Source organism: Silurus meridionalis, chromosome 6 (assembly GCF_014805685.1).
Source record: "Silurus meridionalis isolate SWU-2019-XX chromosome 6, ASM1480568v1, whole genome shotgun sequence".
Taxonomy (NCBI): domain Eukaryota; kingdom Metazoa; phylum Chordata; class Actinopteri; order Siluriformes; family Siluridae; genus Silurus; species Silurus meridionalis.
The window spans coordinates 22,143,199-22,161,806 of record NC_060889.1 but is presented as its reverse complement, the minus strand read 5'-3'; the positions used below and the strand labels follow the sequence as shown (position 1 = coordinate 22,161,806).

Genomic DNA, 18,608 nt, shown 5'->3' with positions numbered 1-18,608 from the left:
TCGATGTCATGCACAGTATCGTTATACACAGGAATGCAAATGTGCGAGCATGTTTCTTTCTGGAGGCGAACAATATTTTCTTCTACCCTTAGTCCGTCTGGCCACCGTGCGCACTCATCTGGTACAAACAAGGCATTCTGGTCAGCCAATATAGGACCGGTTTTGATGCAACATTTTACAGCTGTAGCCTGTTTGGCTGGAATCTTTGTTAGTGACTTCCCTGCTCTCGCCACTCCCTCGCTGTACTCCTCATTATTGCTTCTCACTAAGTTCAGTAGAACCTCTGCTTTCTTGCAGTCACAGGACAGGGCAGTACTCATGGCTGTGGTTGTTACTCCATTAGGCTGTTCAACACCGTTATTCAGAAGATACTCAATGACATTATAACCGATAATTGGTTCCTCTGCCACCCCATCCTCATTAGAAACCAAGACAGGTACCTCCAATTCCAGCGGTGTGACTTTGTCTGTTCCCAGTGTGAACGTCACTTCCACCCAGGTTTCAAACGGAATGACTGTTTGATTTACTGCCCGACCGGTGAGACTTCCTGGACCTAGGATCTCTTCAAGACTACGTGGCATGGTGTGTGGGATGTGTTCTTTTCTCCACTTTTCATTTATGAGACACACTTGTGACCCTGTATCCCATAGTGCTTGTGTTGGCACTCCATTAAGAAAACAATTTACCACACACTTCTCTCCGATCAAATTCAGCAACTTCGCATTGTGTTTGGTGGATAGCTGATTGGCACTTACGGATTGAAGCAGTTTTAGGTTGCTCTCCTTCCGCTTTGCTGTTTCTCTGTCCTCCAGTTGCTTAATGCTGTCACACAGGAGCATACTTTGATGTTTCTGCAACTGCGATGACGTAGTGTGAGCTGTTACTGCCATACAGTCTTTTAATTGTCCCTTTTCTTTTCTTCCTGTAAACGGTCCCCTGCACCCTCTGGAAAGATGTCCACTTTCTCCACATTTAAAACAATGGTCACATTGGTCACCTCTACCTTGTTCCTGACATCCACGGCACCCTCGCTTCCTTTCTCGTGGCTGAATAGAACGGTAGGTAGCCATCACCTTCCGCATTTCTCCGATCTCCTTTTTCAGCTGCTGGACGACCTCATAGAGCTCAGAGTCTTTCTTCTCCGTGACTTGTGGTGTTCTTAACACTTTCACTTGTGTGTGTGTGTGGACTGTTCTTTACCTGAGAGTACACGAGCCATGCTTTCTTGGTTCTGATGTGGTTCTCCCTGGATCTCCATGACTTTAGTCTCTTTTACATGGGCAGTTTTTTAAAATTTTTGCTGCCTTTCTGACTCTAGGCTTGCTGCTTCGTTCATCTTTGTGATAAGAACTTCATCTGTGACTGAAGGAACGTCAAGGCAGGCCTTAAGCTGATATTTTATGTGATCATTTGACAAACCTGTCCCCAGCGCCCGTCTGAATCTTTTCTGTATGAGGGCAGGGCTGTATAATTCTTCTCCTCCGGTTCTCGAGCAGCAGCTAAAAGTCTTTCTTTTAATTCAATAGCTCGAAAGAGGAAATTTTGTGGTGACTCGCGGCTCTCCTGAGTGATGTTTATTAATCTATGATACAAGTCGGTTGGGCTTTCCTCCTTATAATGGCCTTTTAGGATAGTACGCAGTTTGGAAAGGGTTAAGTCGGTTTTAATTTCCAGCATATCACGCAGGCTCATACCTGGACTGATTGCTCTGATCACTGCATCAATAATTTCAGACTCTCTGTGTCCTTTATTTATTCCAGCCTCAATCTGGTGTACCAAATTGTTGTATGACAGTTTATCTTTCTGTCCCCGTTCCCCTATTTGGCCATTAATCTTGAAATCCCGTCTAATGGTGACTTCTGAAACAGGGGAGCTTGAAACATCAGGAACATTCAGACTCACGCGCTGGATTTCGTTCCTCAGCATACTGGTAGACAGCTCGAAATTACGATGCAGTTCAGCGTACTGTTTCTTTAAACGCGCGAGCTCCGATAAACTCCTGTCTGTATCGCCGGCGCCATCTTGGTCCGCTCCATCGCTGTGTTGCGTCATCCCTCTGGCAAACTCTAACAAATCTTTCACGTGTTGCCAGGCTACATCATCGTCATCTTCTGTCTCGATAACATTCTCTACTGACCCACTTATTAATCTGATCAGCGAGTGCCGTTTACTCTGTCCATCTACTGACAATTTAGCATACACACACACCTCTTGCAATTGATCAAGCCGCAGCCGGAGCAAGGCCTCGCTCAGCTGGTCTTGTAGTTGCTCAATGTTCATGCTCATGGTCATCGTGAATTAAAACGGCATCTCCATCCCATCCTCGTCGCCAGAAATTTGTAGCACACTCGAAGAAGACAACAAGCGTGTGGTTGATTTGGGTTCTTTCTTTATTCAGCCAACATATTTGTAAATCGAGACAGACCTCTCCACAGCACATCTCAAGACACGAATACCATTCCCCAACATGTTTTTCACACAACACATCACTCTCGCGTTAGTCACTCTTCTTCTCTTGCACTTTTGGGGTTCTTGACCTGGCTACTGCCACCGCTGGGCCTACAGCCTACAGCCTACAGTACATCCACAGAAGATCTGTGAATAGTTCGGCAAGATGTTTGTAACAACCTACCAGCTGAGTTCCTTAAAATAAATTGTGCTAGTAAACTACAAGAAGAGTTCATGCTGTTTTGCAGATAAATAAATATTTAATGTCTGTGTCAGTCTATAAATGTACTCTATGCACTGATGAATAAAAGAGATGACTGTGCTTTTGCTACTACAATGATTCTCTGGCTGTTTTCCCATTGTCCTGGTCATTTCAACAAATATTTAAAAACTTAAAATAACTGCAAAAAAAAAATAATAATCTTTGGGTTTGTTTGAATATTTTAAAATAGTATCATGGGTGTGAATCCCATTTTGCATCAAAAGCATTGTGGTCTGGAGCAGTCAATCCTCTGCTATTCATTCACTGGTTCAATAAATAGGCAAATTTGAAATCTGATTGGTTAAAGAAACAGATACAATTCTAATAGAGACCAAGGTATAAAAGCCAGCAGTACAGACTTTGAAGGCCCTGGGCAGATTAGATTGACATGGCAGCACATGAAGGCTGAAATCTGAACAAAAAAATCTAACATCTACATACACGTACGCAGTGCAGCTAAGAGAAACACTATGAAACGAAGAGAATAAATTTTGAAATAAATTAATATAATTTATTAGAACAAATATTAGAATTTAGATTGAAATTTAGGTCAGTGCTTCTGATAGTGTTTAGGCCAGCAAAAAAAGGCTTTGCTGGCCCTGACGGCCCGCCACTGATATAAAGAGTATCAGCATCTCTCAAACGATGGGCAGAGATTCACCAATTTGTGAAAAACAAATTGTGAAACCATTTAAAATAATGTTCCTCAACATCAGATTACAAAGATTTTGAAACTCATATCATCTTCAGTACATAATAAAAAGATTCAAAGAATCTGAAGAAATATGTGCACAAGAGACAAGAATAAATATTAACGCATGTCCATGATCTTTAGGCTCTTAAGCAGCCCTGTATTAAAAACAGGCATGATTCTGTAATGGAAATGACTGCATAGGCTTAGTCACATCTCCAGAAATCATTGTCTGTAAGCACCGTTTACTGTGTCATCCATAAAAAAAGCAAAGAAAAAGCCAGGTGTGAACTTGATCCAGAAATGCCACCATCTTTTCTGGGCCAAAGCATATTTATAATGAACTGAGGCAAAGTGGAAAACTGTTCTACTGTATGTAGAGATTAATCAAAATGTATTTTTTTTTACACCAAGTCTTTCAGACTAAAAAGAAAATAGGCTTGTTATTAGGGCTCAGTTCAAAAACCTGCATCTCTGATGGTATGAGGGTGCATTAGTGCCTATGGAATGGGCAGCTTTCACATCTGAAAAGGCCTCATCAATGCTGAAATGTATATACAGGTTTTAGTTTGTTTTTTAATTTTCTTTTCAGGTAAGACTTTGCATAAACAATTAATATGGTTTTTATGTTCTACCCTGAAAAATATGGATTAATGAGATTTGCAATTCTTTGCACTGACATTCTTCTGTCTCTATTGTATTGACAGATCTGGTGATTTCGAATGACAATTACCACAAATCCTGAAAAACAAAACTTAATATAATTGAACCTTAAAAGTGAATTATGCACTAATCTGCATCAGGATTTATGTAAATGTTTTTTTCATACTTGATCAAAATACTAGTTCACTGATTCCTATATATTGACAGATCCAGTGATTTTGAAATTTATTTTTTTTTAAATGAAGTAAAATGCTTCGAGTGCAAAGTATTTCACTGTGAACATATTTTTGTAACTAATATATTAATATTTTGGTGTCAGAGACATCTGAGAAATAAAACATCAATAAAAAAAAAAATATATATATAATTAAGGTTATATTTATAAAGTACAACACCTCCACCACCACCACCACCACCACCAACAACAACAACAACAACAACAACAATAATAATAATAATAATAATAATCAAAAAACATGTTTTAATGATAGATTTTGCCCATTTCTGCTAAATGTAAAAGCATAAATATACGGACGCTCGCATTCCACTTTCAGCGCTTTTACCACTAAATTTGTATGCAAAATGCTTCTGAGGCTGTAATGAGACTGCAGATATTAAAAATGTTTGATGATGTAATAGCTGTTATCATGTGTTTCAATTTCTTCTTTGTGTTTAGATTAAGAGTGTAGATGAGCTCCTTCTATTCCTTCCCTCCTTTTCCTCCCCCACAATTAAATAATCTCAGTTTTGTTACAGACAGAAATAATAAATAATGATGCACAGTGTTCTTTCCTTTTTAAAAACACTATTACAGGTTGGTTGGTTCAGCAGCTCCTCTTGTTGCTGTAGCTGGTGAAGATCTGGTTTTGCCCTGTTTTATCAAACCCACTACTAATGCTGTGGACATGACAGTGGGGTGGATAAGACTGCAGGAAGTGGCTTCATTAGTGCATCACTATTAGAATCACAAAGACAGATATGAAGATCAGGCTCAGCACTACAGAGAAAGAATATCACTTTTTAAAGATGAGCTAGATAAAGGCAATGTTTCACCCAAACTCTCAGCTCTCAGAGTCTCTGATGAAGGAGTGTTTATGTGCCTGATTGAGGATAAATCCTGGTATGATGACATCACTGTTTATATCACTGTAGCGGGTAAGATCCACTTTTGTACTGAAGCTTTATATTGTATTATATGGTATTATTCACAACAATAACTCTTAACATATATGCAATTGTATTGTATTTATTGATTTTAGTGAGCTTTTTTTCAGTGGTAAGTGACTCAGGCACTGTGGTCTCATGTATGGAAAGCTTTTTCCCCACATTTTTCATGCAACTTTTTCAATTGGTTTGTTATGTCAAACCAAGGGGTTCCGAGGTTGTGAGTTTAAACCCCAGCAACACAAAACTGCCACTGCTGGGCCACTGAACGCATTTAAACCTCAACTGCTGAGTGTATTAATAAAATAGCTGTAAGTCATTGTGTATAAGAGCATCTGACAAATGCTATAAATGTACTGTAACATTTGACAAATGAGATAATGTGCATTTTTCTAAATGTATGATTTTTTTTACCACCAAAGTTATGTACTTAAATGAAAGGTTGGATTTTTCTCTTTTTTTGCATTTGGGTTCTATGTTGTTTTAAAAAAAAGGAGAATTTTTAGAAGTCCACGACCACATCTTAAACAGGGGTGCCAATAATTGTGGAGGGCACTGTATGTATCAGTCTGAATATATATATTTTTTCATATTTCCTGTTGTGAGATGGGGAAGTAGCTAAATATGTGGATGATGTGACAGTGCTATCAACTCCAATAAACTCCAACACATTGTGAACTCATGAGTGCTAATATATATATATATATATATATATATATATATATTTATTTATTTTTTTTTTTTTTTTTATTATTATTATTTTTTTTAATACGATCTCTTTTAGAAATTCTGACTAAATTCATTCTCTGATGTTTTTATGCAGGCCACCATTTTATTAGTACATTTTGTTTACATATAAGCAGGAAGTAGTATTGTTCATTATGCGGTTAACTAAAAGAGGTAAGTTGTAATTCTTTACATAAGTAAATATATAATGTAAAATGTATTGAATATTGTTACTGTTATTAACATTAATTTGTATCAAAATAGAAATAGGTCCTGCCACAACTCTCTGTGGTTAGTAGTTAAGAGAGCAAAACAGGAAAATAGTAGAAGATATTGGTCTGTTAACAGTTGAAGAGATTAGTTTAAATACAAAGTCTGTTACAGATACTGCTTTTGTCAGATTATAGTTTCCCCAAAGTTAATTTTGCCCAGTCTGTAGGTGCTGTATATATAGTGTCATCATTTTAAAACTTTAAACTGACAGTGATCACAAAACAATAACTATTGGTGCAGTGTACCCTGATTTCTTTTTAATTATTATTACATTATACGTAATAATACTTACTTACTTACTGATAAGAACAAAAATGTTTTAAACTTGTTTGGATTTGGGCTTGGTTGCTTATCACCAACATACAGTTCAGAATCAGTATTTTGAGAGGAATAAATGATGAAAGAATCTCCTGACTCGAATTTCCCACAACACCCGTGGCCTTATTTGCATGATTTTATTATTCTTTTCTATTTACTTTTTTTTTTGGGAGTAATTGAAAACAAGGTTTTGCGCACATGATAATTTTAATAGACGCCAGTGTTTTATCAGTGACTAAATAATATTAATCTATTAATAGATCGTTGTGCTAAGAATAAAATTAGTCTTTTATATAAACTCAGTTGATTAAGCAAAAGTCTAATGACAAAAATGATAACAGGACATTATAGCCATAATATATATTAGAACTTTGGATACTTAAATACATTTCAAGGCAAATACTTTTGTACTTTTATTCAAATGAAAGTTTAAATGGGGTCTCTGCTCCTTGGCATTCAGAGATTCTGATGGGTGCATTCTCGTTCTTTAAGTCAGTCCTTGACTTAAAGAACGAGAATGCACCAATGCATTCTCTTTCTTTAACTCGTAAAGAGTGCCATTATGCATAAGTTGCATAGCACAGTGAAACTGCACAAAGAAACAACATAACCAATAAATATAACTCATATAGGGAAAAATATGATAAACTGAATTTCCATGAAAAAGGAGAGATTACACATACATACATCAAGCACCTATGTAAGTGAAATATTCACAGCGTAATATACAGTACATCATCACACACCTCGCTCCACTTCGCTAAAGGGCACTAAGGTGAAAATGAGCAGACACAAGGCAATTGCAAACATCAAACTGTAGGATTTATTCTTTGAGCACCTTTAGAGGAACTTTTAGCTCTGCTGAACTGATTACCTTTCATTACCCCCTCCCTTCTACATAAGACAAATAAAATTCTCAGAATACATTTAAAGTGGCAACCATTTTTCTGTTATTTACAAAGAGAGCATATTTATGTAGTGAGGTCCTTTATGGGGCCTTTTATTTTAAAATGTACTTTTGTTTTAAAAACATAAAGAAAAGCGTAGCCCCTTTAAGAAGTAGGCCCCAGTGAGTGCATTGCCCCTTTAAGAGGAAGTGTCCCAATTAGCGTGAGCGAATGAACAAACGCTTCGGATTCCGTACGCTTATAAAGTGTCTGAGCAGCTGTGAGGAATGGTTGCTGCTTGATTGTCTGTTTTTGTTTCATCGGCAGATTTCTTCTCTAATCAGGCTGCGTTTATCCTTCATGTGCAAGTGTTGTGCATTTAGTAAGAGGGTGATCAGATCTGCTCTTTGGCGGCTGGACTGTGGATGTGCTGCTTGTTTGCCATTTGAGTGTGGTATTGCTGTGCAGGCCTGGTTAAACGGAGGGGTTCGTAGGGTTTCTTTTAATAAATAATGCTAAATGTGTGTTTCTTTAAATTATGATGTGATTATGCAGTTCTAATGTTTTATTCTGTTTTTTTTAGGAACTGCATTTGGTCACTGCTGTCCTTCTTTACCCTTTATTTTTGGGTTTTGTGATTTAATGTTTGTTTGGTGTTTTCTTTATTTAAGGCACCCATCATGTTGTATGGATGCCGTGTTTAGCTGACTGTTAAAAAGACTATAGGGAATTGTTTGCAGATATTTTATGGTATGATAACCAACTGATTTTGTGCATCTGTTCCTTTCCAGTGGATCATCTGGGAGCACTGGTTGGATTGCGGGTGTTGGTCCTTTGATGATGGAATCTGTGCTACGGTTTACACTGCATGCTGTGTGAATCTTATGAGTTTACGGTGTGTGGCACTTTGCGTGGGTGTGCGTGCGTGTGTGTGTGTTGATGTGTTTTCCTTTACAGGCACCATTTTGGGTGAACCTTTTGGGGTTAAAGTGGGCCTGCACCTGTGGCCTGTCAGTCTTCCTTTGTATCCACTGGAATGTGTGGTGTTAATTGGTAATTGTAACAGTTGGTATCCTTTTAATATGATTCATGTTGTAGTTTTAAATAAAATAAGGTATTAATAATAAGGGTTTATATTTTAACTGATTCTGGAAGTGTTGAGGAGGTTAATAAAAATCCAACACTAAAATAAGAAATCTGTCTGTTCCTTTTTATTTGGTACACACCGAACCTGTTTAATTTAAATTAGTATTTCCCATGGGTAGATCCCAGGGTGGTGTAGTCGGGTAACCAAGTACATATTGGGGTCTTTTGGGCCCCTCACGCTACAATCTGGCGTAGTCGGCAGGACGTGTATAAACAGACATTTTTCTTTATTTTTGTCCCCCTGTAGTTCTTTTTGGTTGTTGTGTTTTTTTGTTTAGAAGGACAGCGGTGTATCAAACTTCACTACTCAACAAGCACTGTAAGAGGCTTCTGGTGGACATGATTTCCTGGTCTTCATTAAGATGGACAACGAGCTGCAGGAGCTTCAAGACTTGGTGATCCAGTTAAGGGAAGAAAATGAGAGACTTGTACATGAATGGACTGAGGTGACATTAGTACCTTCATCAGGGGCCTCTGATTCTAACAACCCTGGTTCACATAATAATTTTACTCCAACAACGGGCTCTGAACGTCTTTTATATGTGCCACGAGAGAGAAAATGTCCCTTGTTCCGTGGTAATGTAAGGGCTGAAGCAATTCGATGGGAACGGGAAGGTAGACCTATTATTGATAGGGCTAGGAGTCATTCTGTTCCATCCATTTGTGCCATACAGACTTTTAAGGATAATAGTGTACAGCAGCAGCCATCTGTCCAGATATCTGAATTAGCAGGATTGAAAGAGATGATGTTGAAACAGCAACAGCCTAATGAACTTTCTGAACGGGTTATGTTTTTGCAGCAACCTTGTACACACACTTCACTGTCACGTAATGCCCCAATAAAATGTAGACGTTGTCAGCAGCAGGGCCATTTTGTTCGTAGTGATACTGAGTGTGTTTTGCAGGCTCTGCACCATCAGCCTCGTGTGCAGCCTCGCCTTCACCGAATGTGGCTTCCAATCAGCCGACGGAAAACTAGTACCCTCTGTTTTGCAGAGAAACAGAGCAGAAGGGGATATTACTGGCTTAAGGTTTTTTGAGCCGTCTTCTGGATGTACTTCTCCTCCGTTAGGTCTAGTACTTTATCCAGTTTTGTGGGGGTACAGCCTATGTCCCCGTAGTGCATGTTAATAGGACTGCTGTAAAGCTTGTTTTAAAATGTACTTTTGTTTTAAAAACATAAAGAAAAGCGTAGCCCCTGTAAGAGGTAGGCCCCAGTGAGTGCATTGCCCCTTTAAGAGGAAGTGTCCCAATTAGCGTGAGCGAATGAACAAACGCTTCGGCTTCCGTACGCTTATAAATTTTATAAACATTTACTTTAACTCAAGTACATTGTTTTTGCACTGCGTCCACCACTGTATAATATATTTATGTTTTTCCTGACTTTAGTGCTTGCCAGAAATCCGATAATCATGATGAAGTGTTACGAGAACTCTGGGGGTGGGGGTTAATTTATTATGTGAGTCCAGACGATGGAAACCTGATCCTGATGTTCTGCAGTTGGAGGCCACTTAAATTGCTGAGAAAACACAGATACACAGACACTGAGTGCTTCAGTGTAATGTACCCAATTATTGTTTATGATTATAGCAACTGCAACAGATTTTACTGCAGACACATCACGTGATGGCAAGAGAGGTTTCCGATTCAACATTTCCTCTTGCTGTGTAATGATAGTTTTTATCATTACACATTACACAGTTTTTTTTATCATTACTGCTTTTATTTTTATATTTTGTGTATTGTGTATTGTCCTGCACTGTCCTGTGTTGTCTTGCACTGTCTTGTGTTGTCTCTTGCACTGTTTGCACCAGTTGCACACATGCACTTTATGTGGCGAGGATCTTAGTTCCTGGCCCTGTGTTCTTCTGTTCTGTGACTGTTGTTTTATGTTTTATGTAGCACCTGGGTTCAGGAGAAACGTTCTTTCATTTCACTGTATACTGCATCAGCTATATATGGTTGAAATGACAATAAAAGCTTCTTGACTTGACTAGTACCTGCAGTTATCTGTTACAAGAAAGGTAATCTTTGTCATTCTTTTTTTATTACATGTGTAGCTTAAATTTAACTGCAGTTTATACCATAACCTCTGTCCACGTATTCAAATCAAATCAAATTTTATTTGTGACATGCACATACATACAGGGTACGACATGCAGTGAAATGCTTTTTTTTTTTACGACGGTCTGGCATGAGGGAATAGGATGGGGAGAAATATAAAACCAAGAAAAGAAGGCAGATAAATAAAGTATAAAAACTATATAAAATATAGGAATATATAAAGATATATGAGAAAGATGTATATACAAATATACTTATGGCAGTAAGCAGTAAAACAGTAAACAATTTGAGGTAGTTTATGTAACTGTATTAAGTGTCCATGTGCAGTATGGTGTGGTATAAAGTCTCCGTGTGCGGTATAAAGTGTACGTGTGTGCGGTACGGTGTGGTATAAAGTGTACATGTGTGCGGTATGATGTGGTATAAAGTGTCCGTGTGTGGTATGGTGTGGTATAAAGTGTACGTGTGCAGTATGATGTGGTATAAAATATAAAGTGCACTGTGCTGTGCGAGTCTAGAGGTCAAAGTGTCGTAGCGCGTAGAGAGAGATATGTGCAGAGAAAAAGTGTGATGATGGAGAGAGTGGGCCAGTTTTTAGATCCTGTGTGTTTTCTGGTTTAAACTCCGAATGGCCTGCGTGAAGAAGCTCCTCCTCAATCTCTGTGTTCACTTTCAGGAAGCAGAAGCATTTCCCTGAACACAACAAAGAAAAGAGTCCATTGTTGGGATGACTGAGGTCCTTCATAATCTTCCTGCACCGCGTGCTGTAGATGTCCTGCAGGTCAGGGAGCTCGGTGTGGATGGTATGTTCAGCTGAACGCACCACCCTCTGTCCTGCATGGTGCTGTTCACAAACCAGGAAGTGATGCTACCCATCAGAACGCTCTCAATGGTGCAGGTTTAGGAAATCTTTAGCACTTGAGAGAGTCCAGTTGTCCTTTTCCATATCTGTAAACAGGACAATTGAATTATTGTCTCAATTTAAATTTTTATCTCTATATATACTCACTTCCATAACACACCTTTTCTGACAAACAGTTGAAGTGTTTATTATTTTTGTTAATGATTAGGGGAATTTGCAAAAAAATCTAGTCTCTGTCTTTGTACATCAGATTATTGTTACAGGATATAGGGACTGTGGTTACCAGGTATAAGAAATCTGCTTAATGAGCTCCACCTTTCTCTCTGTCTAATCAGTGACTATGCAAGAACAGGTAGTAGTATGAGTTGTATGACTGGTATGACAGAAGTCTCCGTGTGCGGTATGGTGTGGTATAAAGTGTCCGTGTGTGGTATGGTGTGTGGTATGGTGTGGTGTGTGGTATGGTGTGTGTAAGCACTAATAAGTTTAACCTATTATTAGGTAATCAAAGATATCACTCTGCAATACTGTTTCAATAAATAAATGAATGAATTGTGCTACATTATTATAAATTACAGTTTACAAAAACACGAGTCTGTATGTTTAGGTATATTTAAATATATATATATATAAAATATAATATATATATATAAATATAATATATTCAAATTAAGAATAGCTCAGGTAATTTAACACAAGTTAAAAGGAAAGGGGTCTATGGAAGTTTCTTTACGAACAATTGAGATAAAAACACATTACTCATTACATTAACACACTTGTTTTCTAAATGTCACAATTATTTATTTATCATTTCATAAAAATATAACATCAGAGGACAATAACAATTTACATCCGCAATATAATTTGTGTTGCCCACTAAACTTATGGCAGTATTAAACATTTTATTCTATTTATTCTTTTATTTATAAATAATTTACCCAACATAACTAAAACATTTTAATATGTTTTGGACTCAGAGGTATAAGGTATAAGTTTTTAGAATTAATAATTAAAGTAACTATTAAATAACTTAATTTTTAATAATTAAATTATATATATGCATGATTTAAATATACAAACATTGAAACAAGACAAGCATTTAGAACACAAAACATCATGTTTGAAAACAGATAAATTGACTGTTGTAGTAGACAAATGTTATTAAAAGAATTTGTAACTGAGAAACGCAGCAAGCTAACAGGCTTAATTTAAAAAAACAATTAACAAATATTAGTTGGTGTACAAATGCATAAGCATTCACTGAAAACCACATCAGTCAGTAATAAAAGTGTTGCTGTTATTTGCTGGTTATAGATTTTGTGTTTGTTCGCAGTGAATCCATCACTGTCATATGAGCTGTTTGCGTGAGCTGATGCTTGTGAGTCACGACAAAACAGATCCAGTGCGACTGTCCCGAAGTTACAAGCAGTTTACACAATACCACTTTATTAAACTGTACCTTTTCACATGATGAGGATTATACAGTTTTTGCTCTTCGTGCTGTTTCACCTTCATCCGTGACATCCATGCTCATGCATCACTGTGGTATTTCATTGCCCAGGCTATTTTGTTGCGTTTGTTATAAAATGCCTTGCCTTAAATTACCTGGGAAGCACATTATGAAAAATGCATAAGCTAGTTACCACTTTAAACACCTTTATTTATTTATTTATTTATTTATTTATTTATTTATTAAAAACTAATTCACCTGTTTTATCCTCAGTGATTAAAGAACTGGGGAAAATGCAGGTAAGAATGTGAAAGTGTTTTTAAAATCATAATGTACCACTGTAATCAAACGCAATCAAAAGTATTACTGGAATGTTGTTACACTGTGTTGAACTTTTTACTTTTATCATAGTGAAGAGTTACAGGAAGGAGCAGATTTGGCTGAAGATTAAATAAATTTTTTTAGTGAAACCAGACAGACATTATTCAATCCAGACAGAAATCTGTGAAAGCAGCTATTTTTTTTTAAACTTGAAACTTGCTCACCTTCCAAGATCAGATGTTAATGTCTACAAAAGAATATTCATTTAGAATACACATGTTGGGTGGATAAAATGTGGACATTTATCAGGCATGTCCCAGACAGTGGGTCATATGTTTGCCAGCACTTTTTAACCTTTTATATTTCCTGGTTTCAGAGGAGCAGAGAAAGATGAATAAAGGTAATTACACCAAAACGTATTTCCTATTATCTGGAGAGCTGTAATTAAAAAAACAGGTATTTCTGTCTGTCAGTACTGCATGGCTTCTCGGCACAAAGCACAATGAATATGACATTCATAAAACAATAATGTGAAGATAAATCATTAGAACAGTCAGAGTTCATACGGCATTCATGTTTTAGAACTCACAGAGAATTTCAGAAAGGCTTTAGAAAAAGTGTGGTTACTGGTAATATCAATAATATAATACTATATAATACTATTAAAAAAAAAGATATTTGGAAGGTTTTACATACTGGACAAATAAGTCAGATTTGAAACAACAAACAAATATTGGTTTGTCCACGGAATCATTTATTAGTTACATTTGATGATGATACATGGTGACAGACTGTCAGGGATCCACCTGCCACACCCCCTTTTGTGGCTTTCATGCCTCCACTCTCTCTGGAGCTCCAGGCTTAACTATGCACACCTGAAGCTCATTATCACTCCACCCCGCTCCTACATAAACCCCTCTCTCACATTCCCTCGGCGTTCGTTATTGTATGTGTTGGACTCTACGTATGGCTGAATGTATGGGTTCTTTGTTTACCGTGTGTGTGTGTGTGTGTGTGTGTGTGTGTGTGTGTGTGTGTGTGTGTGTGTGTGTGTGTGCTGGTGTATATCTCTCTCACTCACTTTTGTCAATAAAGCCCGAACGAGCTGTACTCCGGCTTCCGCCTCCCGTTTCACTTGCACCCTGACACAGACAGAGGAGAAAACCATTTATTGTTACAGATTTCTGCTTGATTTTTTTTATACCATATTTACTTGAGTATTGTCTTAAAGGGACGGGACTAATTTGGGTCTGTGGGAGTCAATATTTTTGCTGGTTGGTAGGAGATCATATAGAATAATATAAAATAAACCTACCATAAAAAGTATGGACTGTTCATCTCTTTGTAAGGGGGTAAACTCACAAAATCAACAGGGGATCAATTAATTCTTTCCCATGCTGAATAAATTCTTTTTAATTTGGTTTATACTTTTGGTAAGTAGTAGATATTTTGTAATTTTTAATTATAATTATTTAAAAAAGAAAAAAGTTTGCAGGAAAGTAAAATTAGTTATTTTCCTTTTCAGCTTAGTTAAATAGGAGTCTCTGTTTTATTTATTACATTATGTGTATGTGTGTGTAAAAGATGCAACACAAACTCACACACGTTTGACACAATCAGTCAATCACACAGACACATTCCAAACTAGCAAACATACATACACACATTACATCTGATAAGTAAAAAGGCATGTAAAACGTGTCTGTGTGTTTCTCTCAGCTGTACCTCCACCGCAGCCCGCTGATGAAAACCAATTAAACTGAGGAAAAACAGACAAAAGGCTCATGCTGATCTCCCTGTCCCCCTCACACTGGGAGAGAAGGTGGAGAAGGTGGGGATGTTTGTGTATTGCGAGTCTCCTTTTTTGATGTGAACTCATGCTCTCATACTGTATGTACTCTTTCACTGAACTGTCTTTCACTGGAAAACTATCCATAATTCAGTCCTAGGTAGAAAGAAGAAGATAGGAATACATATTCAACGATTATCACTTATGTTCCTAAAAACATATCCACTTTATATTCCATAACATTTAAACTTGTGTTTTATCTGCCTATAATCAGCACTTGCAGTATGTACCAGTTACACATTGACGGTTAGTTTAACATGTAGATTGTGTAGTATTATACTCATTACCAGATCTTTTGCAGATTAAAGCCATTACAAGATTTCTAGAATTTTTATAAAAACAAATGTTACTCCAGTTCCTGTATTTTTATCTTTGAATGCTGTTTAACTGATTTCTCTCTGAAACTCTGAAAGAAAGTAAATGTTATATGAAGTTTAATCAGGTGCATCAGTGAACTTGTATCTCGGAAAGGGCAACTTGCCATCTCTTTCAATTGAGTTTAATGAACTATTATTGAACATTGACAACATTTTCTCCACCACTAAAATAACAACCACTTATTACATTACAGTCTCTAACATTGATGGAATTTCAAGGAATTGTAACTCAATCAAAATTATTAGTAGTTTGTGTGTCTGTGTATGTATCTGTAATCTGGAAGTTATGAAGGTTAAAACACTTGACTTATGGAAAAATAATCAGATTAGCCATAGATCCTCCACATTATGGAGGAAGAATTGATTTATTACAGTAGTTGCAATTGTGACTATTGTGATATTTCCAGCATTGTTCTACTGCTAGATTTTTAGCATGAATGAATGGATTGTATTATTAAAGGTTATCCATCCTTATAGAGGTTTTTTTTTTTTTTTTTTTGGTTAAATAATTTGTAAAAACAAATATAAGCATTAACATAGAAGTCTTCAGAAAAGTAAGTAATTTACTGGCTTTGGATTCTTCAAGTGCACATTATGATAATGAATTAAAAATTTATGGATGAATGAATAAAATGCCTAATTTTCCTAAAGTCCTTCATAATCTCATAACACTCACATTCCTTCTACTAGTTGAGAGAAGAAAATTTTTTTTAGAGAATTCAAGAATCCATCCTGTCACAAAGGTCCTCAGTCTTAAAAGTGTTTCGGGAAAATGTAATTCAGAAATATGTCAATCTAAGAAACTGTGGAAGAATAAAGTTAATCAAATATCCATATTTAACATGTGTATGTAATTTATATTAAAATGTTCTTCTGATGTGTGTGCGTACAGGAATGTGACGTGTGGTATCTATGCATGAAATAGTATAGTTTGTTATATGTGTGTCTGTACCTAGACATTTGAGCACCACCATTGTATGTATAAGGAGGGGCCAAATTAGACACACATGTTGGGTGCACAATGTATGGATGGAGAAGTGGGATGTATGGGCATGCATTTGTGGTCTAGGTATAAATATAGCTGGATTGTGACTGGAGAGGAGTTGCTCGGCGGACCAACTACGGCTTTTGTTGAGTGATAATAAAGGCTGTCATCTTCTGGAGGCAAATCCCGTGATTTTGAGTCCTTTCTACAACAAAACAAGCAACAAAGCAAGAATTGAAGAAAGAAATGGAAAAGCAGCAATAATATACACTATATACAACTTTTCTGCAAACTGAGGTCAAAATCCTCAAAAGCATTTGACAGCATTTTTTTTTATTTAGCTTATAGTGGTTTTAATTACATCCAGTATATAGAAATTCCCAATGTTTGTCATTAATGCTTATGATACAAAAAAACCTATTTTGATAGAGCATTCTGATTATTTACACATCACAAACGTGTTTCCTTTTCTCCAGTGGCTTGCCGTGCATACGACCACTATCACATTGCAGTTATAGAATCCAAAAACGTAATATAACCAAAGCGTGGCATTAAAGAGAGAGAGAGAGAGAGATGCATTTCACATATGGAGGGTGAAAGCCATTTTCACTAAAGCAAGAAACCCAGTTAAGACAACTCCAAACCTCTAAACTACAACTGCAACTGTGACACCTACATCATCTGGAGCAGCTCAGAAACAATATTTGTCTAATTACATGACAAGAACATAAAGATTATTATTATCCGACTTCTCCTCACAATGTCTAGCTTTTCTTGGAAATGGATTTTATGTCCAAAACAAAATCAATTTCTCTTCCTCTGTAGGCATAATTCAAACTCTGATGTATTAATGTGTGCAGAGTGCTTACAGATGTGTTTTGCCAGTCGAACTTGACTGCAACGGTTTCCCTCTAACCACCCAATCAAAGTATGGGAAAATGCTAATGCTATTCTGGGCCAGTTAGCTGGCCTTGTGAGGTGAAATTAAAAGCTGATTAGTTAAAGAAACAGACTAATTTCTTATAGCGACTACGGTAAATAGGCCAGCACTACTGAATCTGAAGGCCCTGGGCAGATTAAATTGACATGATTGCACATAGAAGCTGAAATCTGATTGGAAATAAAGAAGAGAATAAACTGTTGGAAATAAATTAATGCAATTTCATGGAACAAATATTAGAATTTAGGTTGTAAATGTTGGTCAGTGCTTCTGATAGTGTTTAGGCCAGCAGAGAAGGCTTTGCTCACCCTGACCGCCTGCCAATGCATTTCTCTAAAACACAAACAAAATAACAGTCATGTCAGTAATCCAGGCTAAGGTCCAGGTATTGGTGAACAACAATAAACAGAGCAAAACGAGAAGCAAAATCAAAACCAGAAAACAAAGTGTGTAGATAAATGTCTTGTTAATTTGCAATGAAACTGATTGAATTTCTATATGCTCACTAATGATAATGGAAATGGGAATTGGAGTTATCTCTGACAACCACATTAAGATCAAAATGACCTTTTACACAATTAAACCAATGTACACAGGATTACTAACAGACAAAACAAAACATGTCCAGGTTACTTAATTGTCCTCACATATTAATAGACGAAAAAGGAAGAGGAGTAATAGAGAAGGAGTGAGAAAGTGAGGAGGAGATAGAAAGTCAGAGGACAGGCAATAGGAAGAGGAGAAAGAGGAAAGAGGAGGGGTAAGAACAGTAGACAGAGGATGAGTGCAGAAGACAGAAGGATGCTTGCCTTTAAGTAGCTCTTTACCCATATGTAATAGTTTGCTGACTCAGGATCCTGAAACACCAGAAGCTGACAGAGACAAAACAAAGAAACACTTGCTTACAGGTAATATCCCATTTATTTGTAACCAATTGAATACAGCGAATAGTTATGCAGGATCATTATCAGATGGTGCAGCTGGTTGTATCTGAATAAGGTTGTGGTTCTCTATAAAATGGAAATAGTGACAGCTATAAGCAAACATAATTCTCATAAACTATAATCAAAAATATTGAAAATAAAGCAGCATAACAACCAAGGTTAGTAATTAAACATTATCATAAAAGGATTGAAGGAGAGTATAAAGCAGGTTGTAAACGCATTTATTCTTCACAACGCG

At 36.8% G+C, this 18,608-nt stretch overlaps 1 protein-coding gene and 1 long non-coding RNA gene across 2 annotated transcripts in view; both read left to right on the top strand.

The window, feature by feature from the left end:
- LOC124387014 (golgin subfamily A member 6-like protein 7) overlaps positions 1–18,608 on the top strand; it is a 162,810-nt gene that overhangs the window by 78,939 nt on the left and 65,263 nt on the right. The window lies entirely within an intron of this gene.
- LOC124387050 lies at positions 6,629–8,628 on the top strand. The gene is made up of 2 exons (XR_006926071.1): positions 6,629–7,918; positions 8,016–8,628. It is a non-coding gene; the product is annotated as an uncharacterized LOC124387050 (long non-coding RNA).